Source organism: Pristiophorus japonicus, chromosome 6 (genome assembly GCF_044704955.1).
Source record: "Pristiophorus japonicus isolate sPriJap1 chromosome 6, sPriJap1.hap1, whole genome shotgun sequence".
Classification (NCBI taxonomy): domain Eukaryota; kingdom Metazoa; phylum Chordata; class Chondrichthyes; family Pristiophoridae; genus Pristiophorus; species Pristiophorus japonicus.
In genome coordinates this window covers 64,054,304-64,070,409 of record NC_091982.1, presented here as the reverse complement: position 1 = coordinate 64,070,409, position 16,106 = coordinate 64,054,304, and positions in this window count along the sequence as shown.

The window sequence follows — 16,106 nt, the reverse complement described above, 5'->3', positions numbered from 1 at the left end:
TCATTCGTTAACCTTCTCTGCTCTAAGGTAAACAATCCCAGCTTCTCCAGTCTCTCCACATAACTGAAATCTCTCATCCCCTGGTACCATTCCAGTAAATCTCCTCCGCACCTTCTTCAAGGCCTTGACATCCTTCCTAAAGTGTGACGCCCAGAATTGGACACAATGCTCCAGCTGGTATATAACCACTGATTTATAAAGGTTTAGCACAACTTCCTTGCTTTTGCACACAATGCATTATTATAAAGCCAAGGATCCTGTATGCCGTTTTAACAGCCATGCCAACCTATCCTGCCACCTTCAAAGATTTCTGTATGTGAACCCCCAGATCTCTCTGTCCCTGCACCCGTTTAAAATTGTATCATTTAGTCTATATCGCCTCAGCTCGCTCCTCCCACAAAAATGAATCACGTCACACTTCTCTGCGTTAAATTTCATCTGCCATTTGTCCATTTCCCCTCAATGAAGTTTGTTGGGCTTTGTTGTGTTCAAAATAACCGCCGGGTTTCCTCACATACATACATTGTGCATGAATCTCCTTGGTATGTTTCTGAGAGATGTGAAAAAGACATTGCATAAATACATATGAATTTTTAAAAATACAATCGAAGTTGTATCTGATTGTGTTCTCACCTAGTGTCTACACAGACATACAGAAACACACCTACATTGTGTCAGCCGTGGCTCAAAGCCTCCCAGATAAAGTGCAACATCCCCACTGATACCTGGGAGTCCCTGGCCAAAGACCGCCCCAAGTGGAGGAAGTGCATCCAGGAGGGTGCTGAGCACCTCGAGTCTCATCGCTTAGAGCATGCAGAAATCAAGAGCAGGCAGCAGAAGGAGCATGCGGCAAACCTGTCCCACCCACTCTTTCCCTCAATGACTGTCTGTCCCACCTGTGACAGGGACTGTGGTTCTCGTCTTGGACTGTTCAGCCACCTAAGGACTCATTTTTAGAGTGGAAGCAAGCCTTCCTCGATTCCGAGGGACTGCCTATGAAGATGATGTAGCTCAGTGGGTTGTACTCTGCCCCCAAAGTGAGAAGGTTCTTGGTTCAAATCCCACTCCAGAGACTTGAGCACAAAAAACCAAGACTGATACTCCAGTGTGGTATTGAGGGAGCACCAAATTGTCGGAGGTGCCATCTTTCAGATAAGATGTTAAACTGAGGCTCCGTCTGCTCTCTCAGATGGATTTAAAAGATCCCACGGCACTATTTCAAAGAGCAGGGGAGTTTCCCCCCCTCCCCCCAGTGTCCTGGGGCCAATATTTATCCCTCAATCAACATCACTAAAACAGATTATCTGGCCAGTGTCATATTGCTGTTTGTGGGAGCTTGCTGTGCGCAAATTGGCTGCTGTGTTTCCTACATTACAACAGTGACTACACTCCAAAAGTGTTTCATTGGCTGTAAAGTATTTGGGACATCCTGAGGTCATGAAAGACGCTATAGAAATGCAAGTCTTCTTCTTTTACACAAATACACATGCACACGTGAAGTCACGTGAACATATACTCACCGGATAATAATCTTTACTGAGAAAAAAACAGCCTTAAATTTTGCCCTCTCAAGTCCAGAGTCCGGCAGTCTATTTACAACACTGCTCGTGTTCAGTGCTGCTTTGGATTGAGATCGGGGAAACTCAGCTCCGACTGGAGATCAAACCTTGAAGCTCGCTTGTCTTTACATCTCATTGCCACATCATGTGCCTTATCTCTCTCCCCCGCATCCCCCTCCCCCCCCCCCCCGCTTCGAGCATTGGCAATACAATTCTGATTTTCCAAAGGATTCAGATTTTTAACTATATCAATTCCTAAAACACAATTCTTTTGCTGTAATGTGATTTTAAATAGCAGTTGCTGCAATCAAAAATGTAAGCTCCTTTAGTGGAAGTAATCACATTTCATGGATAACATGACATTATGATAACCGTTAAATTCACATAATTAAATATCGGACGCACGTTTCCATTCTGTTGACATTACTCCCACAATGTAGCTGTGTCAGGATCAAACTATGCGTTATGCTCACGGAGAATGAATCTTTATTGAAAAGCACTTTTGTTCCACTTTGCAACCTTGAATCTTCAGTCACCCATTGGTTGCATTCTTACATAATCTGCATGGATTAACCCTTGCAGGATCAAAGCGCTCACTGCTTGAGGCAAATCTGACAAGTCTTCTGACAATTTCGGTTTTCAGTAATGCTTCTGATTGTAAATCCATAAGGACAAATTCGCCAATCCATTCGTTGGGTAAGAGTATCAAGGGATACGGAGCTAAAGTGGGTTAACGGAGTTGAGATACAGATCAGTCGCAGTTTAATTGAATAGGGGAACAGGCTGGAGGGGCTGAAGAGAGTATGGGGTCAGGATAGCCGACAGCTGTGGATCAGTGGGTAGCAAATTTGTCTCTGAGTCAGAAGGTCATGGGTTCAAGTCCCACTCCAGCAACTTCTGCGCGTATCCAGGCTGACACCCCAATGCAGTGCTGAGGGAGTGCTGCCCTGCCGGAGGTCCCGTTTGCTCTCTCAAATGGATATAAAAGATCCCATGGCACTATTTCGAAGAAGAGCAAAGGTTGTTAATCTGGTCATTATTGAATTGGGAGCTTGCTGTGCTCAAATTAGCTGCCGTGTTTCCCATATTACAACACTGACTACAATTCAGAAGTACTTCATTGGCTGTAAAACACTTTGGGAAGTTCTGAGGTTGGGAAAGATGCCATAGAAATGCAAGTCTTTCTTTTCCTGATAATGAAACCTCTCCATTTAAGGTCCATAAAATACTAAAAGGGACAAACACTAACCTTACCAATCCCACTGCTCCCCCCCCCCCCAACCCCCCGCCTTTTGTCACTGGTATCCCTTTCCCTGCCTAGTTGGGGATTTCAGTGCCACGCACCAGTCACTCTCTGGTGCCTTGCTCAAGTGACCTGTGTTTCCTGACTTCGTTCTGAAACTGAATGCTGGCCAAGCTAATCGAGCCAGTGTTGGGGGAGAAAGTCCCATGTGCGATATCTACAGACACGCAGTACTAATAGGCTGCTGCGGGTAGCGACTGGAATTCAGTCAATGAAGCGTAAAATCAGTCGGGGTGTAAAAAGGGCATTGACCCGAATTTACCCAATTCCCGTTGGCCAAGATAGGTTAAAGTTGGAGCTTATAACCCTTGAAAAAACAAAAGATATGGGAATTTGCTGGCACAGTGAGTCAGTCTTTGATCTTTATCTCTAGGATCATGGGGTCAAATCTCACCCAGGATGATGGGAGAAAAGTCTTCCCTTTTCACTGGGTCCTATGTGACTGGGCATTCCCAATCCTATTCCTCGTGGGCCTGAGTCTGGAGCACAAATCTATCCCTAATTGGCAGTCTCGCTCAGAGAAGCCATTGGATTGCCAGTTTGGGATATTTACCTTCACACACAAAGACATATTATTCATGACACGACCAAACCAATACTTGGGTTCCACATTCCCGCTAAGCTACGTGGCCACACAACTGTCTGGATGTCCCCGGCTTTTTGAACGGGAGATTTTGCGCATGCGCGAAATTATGAATGGGTTGCGCAGCCGGTTAAAAGGACCGCGCACTCAAAAACAAATCAGTGAGAACATTGCTTGGGTTCCAATGAGAGTTTGGGAGTCAAGCCCAAAGTATATTTCAAAATAAATACATAAAATTATAAATTCAGCTGAAATTATGCAAATTGCTTGAAATGGAAGCATGTTAAAGAAAGAAAAGACTTACATTTATATTGTGCCCGATGTCTCAAAGCAAGTTACAGCCAATGAAGTACTTTTGGAGTGCAGTCACTGTTGTTATATGGGAAACATGGCAGCCAATTTGCACACAGCAAGCTCCCACAAACAGCAATGTGATAATGACCAGATAATCTGTTTTTGTGATGTTGATTGAGGGATAGATATTGGTCAGGACATCGGAGATAACTCCCCTGCTCTTCTTTAAAATAGTGTCATCAGATCTTTTATATCCAGCTTCAAAGGAAGATGGGGCCTCGGTTTAAAGTCTCATCCGAAAGGCAGCACCTCCAACAGTGCAGCACTCCCTCAGCACTGCACTGGAGTGTCAGCTTAGATCTATGTGCTCAAGACCCTGGAATGGGACTTGAGCCCACAACTTTCTGACTCAAAGGGGAGTATGCTGCCCACTGAGCCACAGCTGACACTGTTAAAGAGTATGGGGAGCGAGCAAGATGTTGGGATTAGACTAGGTGACCCATGGAGAAAAACACTGCAGCACATGTGGCTTCACAGTAGCAGTCTTGCTGCTGAATTAGAAAGTTGTGGGTTCAATTCCCACTCCAGACATATAAGTATAAAATCTGGGCTGACAATTTTGGATGAGACGTTAAACCAAGGCCCTGTCTGCTCTCTCAGGTGGGCGGAAAACATTCAACAGCACTATTTGAAGAGAAGCAGGGGAGTATTTTCTGGTGGCCTGGATTATATTTATCCATCAACCAATCCCTAAAAAAGAGATTATCTGGTAATGATCACATTGCTGTTTGTGGGAATTTGCTGTGTGCAAATTGGCTGCCGCGTTTCCTACATTACAACAGTGACCACACTCCAAAGTACTTCATTGGCCGTGAAGTGCTTTGGGGCGTCCTGAGGTCGTGAAAGGCAAGTTATTTCTTTCATGCTAGTTTGTGAATTTGAATCAGTTTTTGAAAAATCCTGGAAATAAAAAGCTGGTATCAGTAATAAATGGGATCGTGCTGTGTGTAAATTAACTGCTGTGTTTGCCTATGTAATGACAGAACTTTAAAAGAGTTTTTGTAAATCACTTTGAGACATTTCTGTGGGGCATGATAAGCTCCTTGGGATATTTTACTACTTTAAAGGCGCTATATAACTACAAGTTGTGATTTATAGAAAAGCATTGGTTTTCCTCCATCCAGTGTGAGTGAATCTGGTGGGATTTAACCACACAGGAGTTCTCCCTGGTGTCCTGACCAATATATATCCCTCAATCAACATCTAAAACAGATAATCTGATCATTATCACATTGCTGTTTGTGGGAGCTTGCTGTGCACAAATTGTCTGCCGCATTTCCTGCATTACAACAGTGACTGCACTTCGAAAGTACTTCATTGTCTGTAAGGTGCTTTGGGTAATCTGGTGATTGTGAAAGGTGCTATATAAATGCAAGTCTTTATTTCACTGCTCCTGCTTTGTTCCATTAAGCTATGATGATCTCAAAGGATGTCCTCTGCTCTTAAGTTTCTTCCAAATGCTCATAGGGAAGATCAATGCCCCTTGATCCCTCCCATAAACTCCACACCTTTCTCATCGACCTCTTGCTCATGTTGAACCAGATTGGGTGAAACCTCAGCATCCTGAGTAACCCAGAGCTGAGCTTCAAACCCCACAATCTATCCATTGCCACGACCGATTGTAACTCAGTTCCTCTGCTGTTGAAACCCTCAACTATGCTTCTGGCACTTCTAAAGGCAATTCTTTTTGTGCATTACCCCCTTTCAACTCTTCATTGGTGACAGAGCTTTCCGTTACCTTGGCACCAGTCTCTGGAACTCCCTCAATAAACGTCTCGGCATTCCTATTTCTGTCTTCAAAGCTCATCTCTTCGATCTAGCGATCAGTCATCCTCACATCCTCACCCACCATCTGATCCTCCTGTCATTCTATAGCACCCTTCATGACCTCTGCTTGCCCAAAGTGCTTCAGTGCCAATGAAGTACAGTCACTGTAGTCAAGCATTATGGGGAGTGGGCACTGGGAGTGTCAGCCAGGATTGTGTGCTCCAGTCCTGGGAGTGAGGCTTGAACTCACAACATTCTGCCTCAGAGGCGAGAGTGCTACTCACTGAGCCACGTCTGTCACCAGGCTGGGATTTGAACTCACATTCTCTGGATTATTAGTCCAGGCCTCAGAATTACAAGTGCAGAAACATACACTACCATACCCTTCTGAGGCACAGGATAAATCTTCATTTGGAAAGACATGGATTAATCAAGAACAGTCACCAGAGATTTGTTAAGGGAAGGTCATGTCTAACTAACTTGATTGAATTTTTAGAGGAGGTAACAAAGAGGGTTGATGAGGGTAGTGCGTTTGAAGTATTGTATATGGATTTTAGCAAGGCTTTTGGTAAAGTCTCTCATAGCACATTGGTCACGAAAGTAAAAGCCCATGTATCCAAGGCAAAGTGGCATGTTGGATCCAAAATTGGCTCAGGGGCAGGAAGCAAAGGGTAATGGTTGATGGATGTTTTTGTGACTGACATTTCTAGTGGGGTTCCACAGGGCTCAGTACTGGGTCCCTTACTTTTTGTGATATATATCAATGAGTTAGATTTGAATGTAGCGGGTATGATTAAGAAGTTTTCAGGTGGGACAAAAATTGGCTGTGGGGTTGATAATGAAGAAGAAAGCTGCAGACTGCAGGAAGATATCAATGAACTGGTCAGGTGGGCAGAACAGTGGCAAATGGAATTCAATCCGGAGAAGTGTGAGGTAATGCACTTGTGGGAGGCTAACAAGGCAAGGGAATACACATTAAATGGTAGGACACTGCGAGGTGTAGAGGAACACAGGGACCTTGGGGTGCATGTCCACAGATCACTGAAGGTAGTAGGCTGGGTAGATAAGATGGTTAAGAAGGCATACGGAATATTTGCCTTTATTAGCCGAGGCATAGAATGCAAGAGCAGGGAGGTTATGCTTGAACTGTATAAAACACTAGTTAGGCCGCAGCTAGAGTACTATGTGCAATTCTGGTCACCGCATTACAGGAAAGATGTGATTGTATTAGACAGGGTACAGAGGAGATTTATGAGGATGTTGCCTGGACTGGAGAATTTTAGCTATGAGGAAAGATTGGATAGGCTGGGGTTGTTTTCTTTGGAACAGAGGAGGCTGAGGTGAGACCTGATTGCGGTGTATAAAATTATGAGGGGCCTGGATAGAGTGGATAGGAAGGACCTATTTCCCTTAGCAGAGGGGTCAACAACCAGGGGGCATAGATTTAAAGTAATTGGGGGGAGGGTTAGAGGGGATTTGAGGGGAAATATCTTCACCCAGAGAGTTGTGGGGGTCTGGAACTCACTGCCTGAAAGGGTGGTAGAGGCAGAAATCCTCACCACATTTAAAAAATACTTGGATGTGCACTTGAAGTGCCATAACCTACAGGGCTGTGGACCAAGCGCTGGAAAGTGGGATTAGGCTGGATGGCTCTTGGTCGGCCGGTGTGGACACGATGGGCTGAAATGGCCTCCTTCTGTGCTGTAAATTTCTATGATTCTGTTAATCCCTTTCTAGGTGTAAGGCTCAAACACATATTGTATGTGAGTCCTCAGTCAGCAACAGACTGCTTTGGTGCGACAAATGGGTAGTCCTTGACTGAAAACCCTTGCCTGCTTCAAAAAACTATCTCTGTACCGATCAGCCAGGTGAGATACAAGTATCTCCTCTGACAGCTAAGGTACAGCAGACACTTGCAATCTGGCAGAGGGAGAGAGAAAGAGAGAACGAGAGAAAGAAAGAAAGAAAGACTTGCATTTATATAGCACCTTTCACGACCACTGGACATCTCAACTTGCTTTACAGCCGATGAAGTACTTTTGAAGTGTAGTCACTGTTGTAATGTGGGAAACGTGGCAGCCAACTTGCGCACAGCAAGCTCCCACAAACAGCAATGTGATAATGACCAGAAGGTAAAGGGAGCTCCACCATCAGGCCATGGAGCAAACAGAACACGTAGAGCCAAGAGAGAAAATTACTTTTCACAGATGGATGACAGGTGGGCCATTTATACGTTGACATGACCACTCTGCCAGCATTCAAAAGATTATGCACTTTTTAGAAGTCAGTTATGTCTGAAACGTTCCCCGTTATTTATGTGCTGATATAGTCCTCGGAACTCTTATTATGCGTTTCTGTCCTCCTCTCATTTCCCTGAAGTGAATCATTGGCTTGCGATAATAACAAGTGAAGCTGTGAATGCCCGCCCCACAGTATACCCTGCGCCTCCTATCTGCTATCTGCTGTTATTATTCACGCCGTAAATTATATAATAATCAGTAGATCGCATCTGTCAGCCTCGTTTAACCTTCCCTGATCCCCCATGATTGTTTTCTGGCAGCTCTGAATGGCCAGCCTCTGCTAACCAGCTGATAACCAGGTGACTGATTACTCACCCCATTAACCAGACAATGGTCTGGAGAACACTCCGGCTCAGGCTGAATATTAATGAGAAGCTGGGAAAGCTCAGATAAGACCACATAACGAGGTAATGGAGAGGTAAGGGAGAGAAATGTAAAGGGGAAGAGGGAAAGGGTAAAGGAAGAAATGGCCGACGGGGGGGGGGGGGGGGCACGTGGGGGGGGTAAACTAGGAAGGTAGTCTGTGCGAGCTGAACGCTTAAGTTGGGGGTAAGTAAATGAGTGACAGTCAACCGTGTGATAGTGCGTCGCTACAGTGCTGCCATCCCGTCAACGAGCTGACAGTGATGTAGATAAAGGCGATCTGATTGGAAGCCACTGTTTACTAACATATCTAAGCTACCTGCCTGTTAACACTGCTCTTGAACGAGAATGTCCTGACTCCATGACTCTCCACGCCCCAGGAAATTTGACATGTGTTTACACTCTAAAATATGGTGCTTGGGGAATTTAATTATCTTGTCCTATTTTTCTCCCCTCGAGGAAACTTTCTCTTGAAGCATCGAAGGTGCAGGTTGGATAAGGTTTACAAACTAATCTGTGTAGGGGACAATGGTAAGTTAAGTGCAGCCTCGCTCCTGAGGGAGCTTCGAGCAATACTAATGCCCAGCCGAGAACTCCCTACTTATATGGCCTCATTCCCGGGACACCTTCGATTATAGCCTCGTTCCTGTGTACCCCCTGTGATTATAACCTCCCTCCCGGGGAACCCCTGTGCTTATAACCTCCCTCCTGGGGACCCCCTGTGATTATAATCTCCCTCCCGGGGAACCCCTGGGATTATAATCTCTCTCCCGGGGACCCCTGTGATTATAATCTCCCTCCCGGGGAACCCCTGTGATTATAATCTCCCTCCCGGGGAACCCCTGTGATTATAACCTCCCTCCTGGGGAACCCCTACAAATATTGACACACTCCTGTGGGTATACCCTGGAAGTACTGACACCTTTCCATGTACCTCTCACCATATTTTAGAAGGACAGTGCCCAAAATAAAACAGTGGTATTCTGATGGCAATGGATTTTTTATTGATGGACAGCAACATACATAATATGCTAGTACGCCAAGAGATTCAGACCTCAGGGGTGGGTGTGGGTAAAGTACTATGTGGGCAGTGCTATGTCCCGTGCCCTATGGATGCCTGAAATATGTCTGATCCCATATTCTGTCAGGCAATTCTTTTTCAGGCATCAATGGCGGCTGCCTAGAACGGGCATTAGGCCCCTTGCATATGTTAATGAGGGGCCCAGTGCCTGTTTCATGACCTCCTCCGCCAAGTGGGGCTGCCCTGAGTGGCGTTGCATCTACTTTTCACTGTGGGTGTGGTAAGTTTGTTCAAATGTATTTGTTCGCGGAATGTGGGCATTGCTAGCCAGGCCGGCATTTATTGCCCATCCCTAATTGCCCTTGAGAAGGTGGTGGTGAGCCGCCTTCTTGAACTGTTACAGTCCGTGTGGTGAAGGTGCTCCCACAGTGCTGATTTGTCGTAGTAGTTTGATACAACTGAATAGTTTGCTGGGCCATTTCAGAGGACAGTTCAGATTTAACCACATTGCTGTGGGTCTGGAGTCACATATAACAGCAACAACTTGTATTTATATAGAGCCTTTAATGAAGTGAATGTCCCAAGACGCTTCACATGAGTGTTATGAGATAAAAAATTTGACACCGAGCCACATAAGTAGAAATTAGCGCAGATGACCAAAAGCTTGGTCAAAGACATAGGTTTTAAGAAGCATCTTAAAGGAGGAAAGAGCGCTAGAGAGGCAGGGAATTCCAGAGCTTGGGGCCTAGGCAACAGAAGGCACAGCCACCAATGGTTGAGTGATTATCATCAGAGATGTTCAAGAGGGCAGAATTAGAGGAGCGCAGACATCTCGGGGAGTTGTGGGGTTGGAGGAGATTACAGAGATAGGGAGGGGCAAGACCATGGAGGGATTTGAAAATAAGGATGAGAATTTTGAAATCGAGGCGTTGCTTAACCACAAGCCAATGTAGGTCAGCGAGCACAGGGGTGATAGGTGAATGGGACTGGTGCGAGTTAGGACAAGGGCAGCCGAGTTTTGGATCACCTCGAGTTTACGTCGGGTAGAATATGGGAGGCTGGCCAGGAATGCATTGGAATAGTCAAGTCTGGAGGTAACAAAGGCACGGATAAGGGTTTCAGCAGTGGATGAGCTGATGCAGGGGTGGAGACGGGCGATTTTACGGAGGTGGAAATCGGTGCCTTCGAGAGGGAGCAGGACCGGTTCCTGACTGGGGCGGAGATCGCATCGTATAGAAGGTCAGTGTCTTTCTAGAGTTCATTGGGTCCATGTGATCTCCTGCACTGGTTTCCACTGCCAGAGGGGGTTGGGGAGGAATTATCCAGAGCATTTTCCCCTTATTTGCCCAGGGTTTTTTCTCTGTCTATTTTGGCTCTCCCGAGAGATTACAGGGCTGCGGGATAGCGGGTGTCTGGGGGCAGTAGGAAGTTCCTAGGGCTGTATATTCGGCTTGTTTCTGCCCCTGTTAGCGCCCCGGAGGGGCGGCAATGGCGGCGGTAAGCACGTCGGAGCAGGTGGACAGGTTCCAGCGCCCTGCCGGCACATTCCATGCAGGTTTCTAGGGCATTACCATCCGGAAGAGATGAGCTGGTGTGCAACACCCCTGGTTGCGATGCCGACTCGATACTTGGTGTTATGTGTGTGATGTACTTATGATGACTCCACGAGGCAATGTGTTGTACTCAAACTGTAGTGGCCTTGGTCCTTTATTTATAACTCCAGGGTGAGGCACATGCATGGTGACTTCCCTTTTATACAGCCCCTGCCACTAGGGCAGGAAACCCCGGTCTCCACCAGTTGTACCCTCTAGTGGTGCCAGCATAGTATATACACAGTGTAAACCTTATTGATAGTACACCAAGTAACAAGTCTTCACCTTATGCAACTATACAGTGACCACACAGAGTGTATGTCTATAGTCTGCAAATATAACACTTGGATCGCGTCCGATCTGTAGCATCCCGTAGAGCGCCCTAGTGGGAACACCTGTGGAAGTGGGCGTCCCGAGCTGTAGCGGCCGCAGTGAGGGAAGTAATGTCGACCTCAGGTAAGTGTGATTGGGTTTAATTTTTTTTTTTGATTTCAGTTGTGGTGGCATGAGTTATTTATCGGGAATGTTTTTGGTGTTTTTGACAGATTTCTTTTCTCCCCGAGGCCTCTTTTAGGGCGCTCCGAGACCGGCTGTTTAGCTTGGGATTTTCCTTTGCTCAGCCAGCCTAGCGCCCTAAAAGAGGTGTGTAACGTCTCCCTTAGCGCTCCGCCCCATGCTCTGGGCCCAGCTCGTGAATTTTGGGGCTGGAGACACAAACCATTTACCGACGCAAAATTTACCGCTCTGCTCCGGTTAACACCACAACAGAGGCGCGACCGAATTTCCCACCCCTTGTCCTGATGCGCAAGGTATCATTAATTTAAGGATGACTTGATGGACAAGCTGGTCATTTCCTGCCTGCCATTTTCGCATATGTTCCACGACCTTGCCCTGTCATAAATCCACAACCTTTTTATGCCCAGCCTTATGTCCTCTGTCTCTGGCCTCCTGTGCATTTACCCTTTGCTTCTGATTCACTGTCGGTGTCGGATCATCAGACATCTTGCCCCTATTCTGGCAAGTCCTTCCTAAAATAAATGCTACCACCCACCACATGCATAGAAGACTCTTCAAATTCCCTCTCTTCAGCCAAGCGCCCAGCCATTGCCTCTTCATTCATTCACTAATCATTGGATTTTACTCCTTTACGGTCTCTGTGATGCACACTTGGGACTTTTCTACAAGTTAAAAGCGCAATATAAATGTTGGTGTTATATTGGACCCTGAAATGAGCTTCTGACCACATATCCATACCATAACTAAGACCGCCTATTTCCACCTCTGTAATATCGCCCGTCTCCACCCTTGCCTCAGCTCATCCGCTGCTGAAACCTTCATCCAAGCCTTCGTTACCTTTAGGCTAGACTATTCCACGCACTCCTGGCTGGTCTCTCACATTCTTCCCTACATAAACTAGAGGTGATCCAAAACCCGTGCCCTAACTCGCACCAGTCCCGTTCTCCAATCACCCCTGTGTTCGCTGATCTACACTGACTCCTGCAACACCCCCCATGATATCTGCGCTATTCTAATTCTGCCCTTTTGAACATCCCTGATTATAATCTCTCAGACATCGGTGGCCGTGCCTTCTGTTGCCTCGGCCCCAAGCTCTGGAATTCCCTACCTCTCTAGTGCTCTTTCCTCCTTTAAGATGCTTCTTAATACTTACCTATTTGACCAAGCTTTTGGTCATTGCCCTAATTTCTCCTTATTTGGCTCAGTGTCAAAATTTTTGTCTTGAAAGCATCTTGGGACTTTTTACTACATTGAAGGCACTATATAAATACAAGTTGTTGTTGTTCATTTAAAGAAAGAAAGACTTGCATTTATATAGTACTTGTCACAACCTCAGTACATCTCAATTGGTTTTGCAGCTGATACTTTTGAAGTGTAGTCATTGTTGTAATGTAGGAAAGGCAGCAGCCAATTTGCACACAGCAAGCTCCCACAAACAGCAATGAGCTAAATGACCAGATCGTCTGTTTTTTTAAGTGATGTTGTTCGAGGGATCAATATTGGCCAGGACATTGGGGTGAACCCATCTGCTCTTCTTGGAAATACTGACATGGGACTGACAATACTGACACTATGAAAGTAAACTAGCACAAAAAATAAAAACAGATAGCAAGAGTTTCTATAGGTATATAAAAAGGAAAAGTGTGGCTAAAGTAAATGTTGGTCCTTTAGAGGACGAGACCAGGGAATTAGTAATGGGGAACATGGAGATGGCAGAAACTCTGAACAAATATTTTGTATCAGTCTTTATGGTAAAGGACACTAACAATATTCCGACAGTGGATAATCAAGGGGCTATAGGGAAGGAGGAACTTAACACCATCACAATCACTAAGGAGGTGGTACTCAGTAAGATAATGGGACTAAAGACAGATAAATCCCCTGGACCTGATGGCTTGCATCCGAGGGTCTTAAGAGAAGTAACAGCAAGGATTGTGGATGAATGGATTGTAATTTACCAAAATTCCCTGGATTATGAGGAGGTCAAGCAGATTGGAAAATTGCAAATGTAAAAAAAGGAGGCAGACAAAAAGCAGGAAACTATAGATCAGTTAGCCTAACATCTGTGGTTGGGAAAATGTTGGAGTCCATTATTAAAGAAGCAGTAACAGGACATTTGAAAAAGCAAAATTCGGTCAGGCAGAGTCAGCATGGATTTATAAAGGGAAAGTCATGTTTGACAAATTTGCTGGAGTTCTTTATGGATGTAATGAATGGGTGGATGAAGGGGAACCAGTGGATGTGGTGTATTTGGACTTCCAGAAGGCATTTGACAAGATGCCACGGAAAAGGTTACTGCACAAGATAAAAGTTCACGGGGTTGAGGGTAATATATTAACATGGATAGAGGATTGGCTAACTAACAGAGAACAGAGAGTCGGGATAAATGGTTCATTCTCTGGTTGGCAACCAGTAACTAGTGGGGTGCCGCAGGGATCAGTGCTGGGACCCCAACTATTTACAATCTATATTAACAACTTGGAAGAAAGGACCGAGTGTAACATAGCCAAGTTTGCTGATGATACAAAGATGGGAGGAAAAGCAATGTGTGAGGAGGACACAAAACATCTGCAAAAGGACATAGACAGGCTAAGTGAGTCGGCAAAAATTTGGCAGATGGAGTATAATGTCGGAAAGTATGAGGTCATGCACTTTGTCAGAAAAAAAATCAAAGAGCAAGTTATTATTTAAATGGAGAAAGATTGAAAAGTGCCGCAATACAGCGGGACCTGGGGGTACTTGTGCATGAAACACAAAAGGATAGTATGCAGGTACAGCAAGTGATCAGGAAGGCCAATGGTATCTTGACCTTTATTGCAAAGGGGATGGAGTATAAATGCAGGTAAGTCTTGCTACAGCTATACAGTGTATTGGTGAGGCCACACCTGGAATACTGTGTGCAGTTTTGGTTTCCATATTTACAAAATGATATACTTGCTTTGGAGGCAGTTCAGAGAAGGTTCACTAGGTTGATTCCGGGGATGAGGGGGTTGCCTTCGAGAGAGGAAAGGTTGAGTAGGTTGGGCCTCTACTCATTGGAATTCAGAAGAATGAGAGGTGATCTTATCGAAAAGTATAAGATTATGAGGGGACTTGACAAGGTGATGCAGAGAGGAGGTTTCCACTGATGGGGGAGACTAGAACTAGAGGGCATGATCTTAGAATAAGGGGCCGCCCATTTAAAACAGAGATGAGGAGAAATTTCTTCTCTCAGAGGGTTGTTAATCTGTGGAATTCTCTGCCTCAGAGAGCTGTGAAAGCTGGGTCATTGAATAAATTTAAGACAGAAATAGACAGTTTCTTAAACGATAAGGGGATAAGAGGCTATGGGGAGCAGGCAGGGAAGTGGAGCTGAGTCCATGATCAGATCAGCCATGATCTTATTAAATGGCGGAGCAGGCTCGAGGGACCGTATGGCCTACTCCTGTTCCTATTTCTTATGTTCTTATGTTCTTTTCCATGTGCCTGAGAGGGCAGACGAGGCCTCGGTTTGATGCCTCATCCAAAAGTAAAGATGGGGAGAAGATTGATGGGGAAGGGGAGGAAATTCCTTGTAAAATTGAAACATTACTCACACTCTCCTCAATTTAAAGGAAAATTAGAAGCGTAATGCTGATTCCAAACTGACCTTCAGTTAAAAATAACATTTAAACTGAATCAAAAAGCCTCAATTGACGATGTGTAAGTAATTTACTTATGATACAAATAAACCCTTTATTGCAAACGGGCTTTCTATAAAACCAATCAATACCTATATCGTACTCCATTACTACAGGTGCATTTTAAAAAGTATTTTCTCCTGATAATTGGCTCTGGCTGAATAGTAGAACTCAGCTGAAGGCTGATGAGAGAGAGAGAGAAAATACAGGTAGTTTCCATGGTTACGCTGAAAGCGGGCAGCTTTTCTTTCAGTGAAATAAAGGACTTGTCACTGTGTTATTTCAGGGCTTCTTATACACTCAAAGAGTCACAGCTGTAATTTCAAATTATAGTCTTTATAAATGTGTGCGTCCCAATTATTTTTAAAGACAAACACTGAAAATCCTTCAAACCAGCACTTCATAAGGTATTATTAATGCCACTCAATCCTACATATCATCCAAGATTATCTCAGCCCTGAAGCGTCTATTAGGGGTGAGGGGCGACTGGGAGTCCATCTTCATATCTCTCTTCGTGTCTCTCCCAGCAATCCATTTTCTTAACTCCCGAGCACTCATTTCAGGGAAGGCTTGGCAATTTCATCGCAGCAGCGATCTTTGACCCAGCGACGGGCCACCCACCCGCCTTCCCCAACATTTGAAACATTTCGGGCATTGGGAGCATGTGCTATGGGGAACGTTAGCTCAGTGGTTACGTTACTGGTCTAGTAATCCCACGGTCTGTACTAATGATCTAGTGACATGAGTTCAAATCCTACCAAGGCAGTTAGGGGAACTTAAATTCACTTAATTAAATAAATCTGGAATTTATAAAAAAGCTAGTATCAGTAATGGTGACCATGAAATGCCTGAATTGTTGTAAAAACCCATCGGGTTCACTAATGTTGTTTAGGAAAGGAAGGAAATCTGCTGTCCTTACCCACTTTGGCTGAAATGTGACTCCAGACCCACAGCAATGCGGTTGACTCTTAACTGCCCTCCTGAAATGGTGCAGCGAGTTAGTTTTATTCAAGAAGGTAGCTCCCCACCACTTTCTCAAGGGGCAATTAGGGATGGGCAATAAACGCCTACATCCCATGAATGAATAAA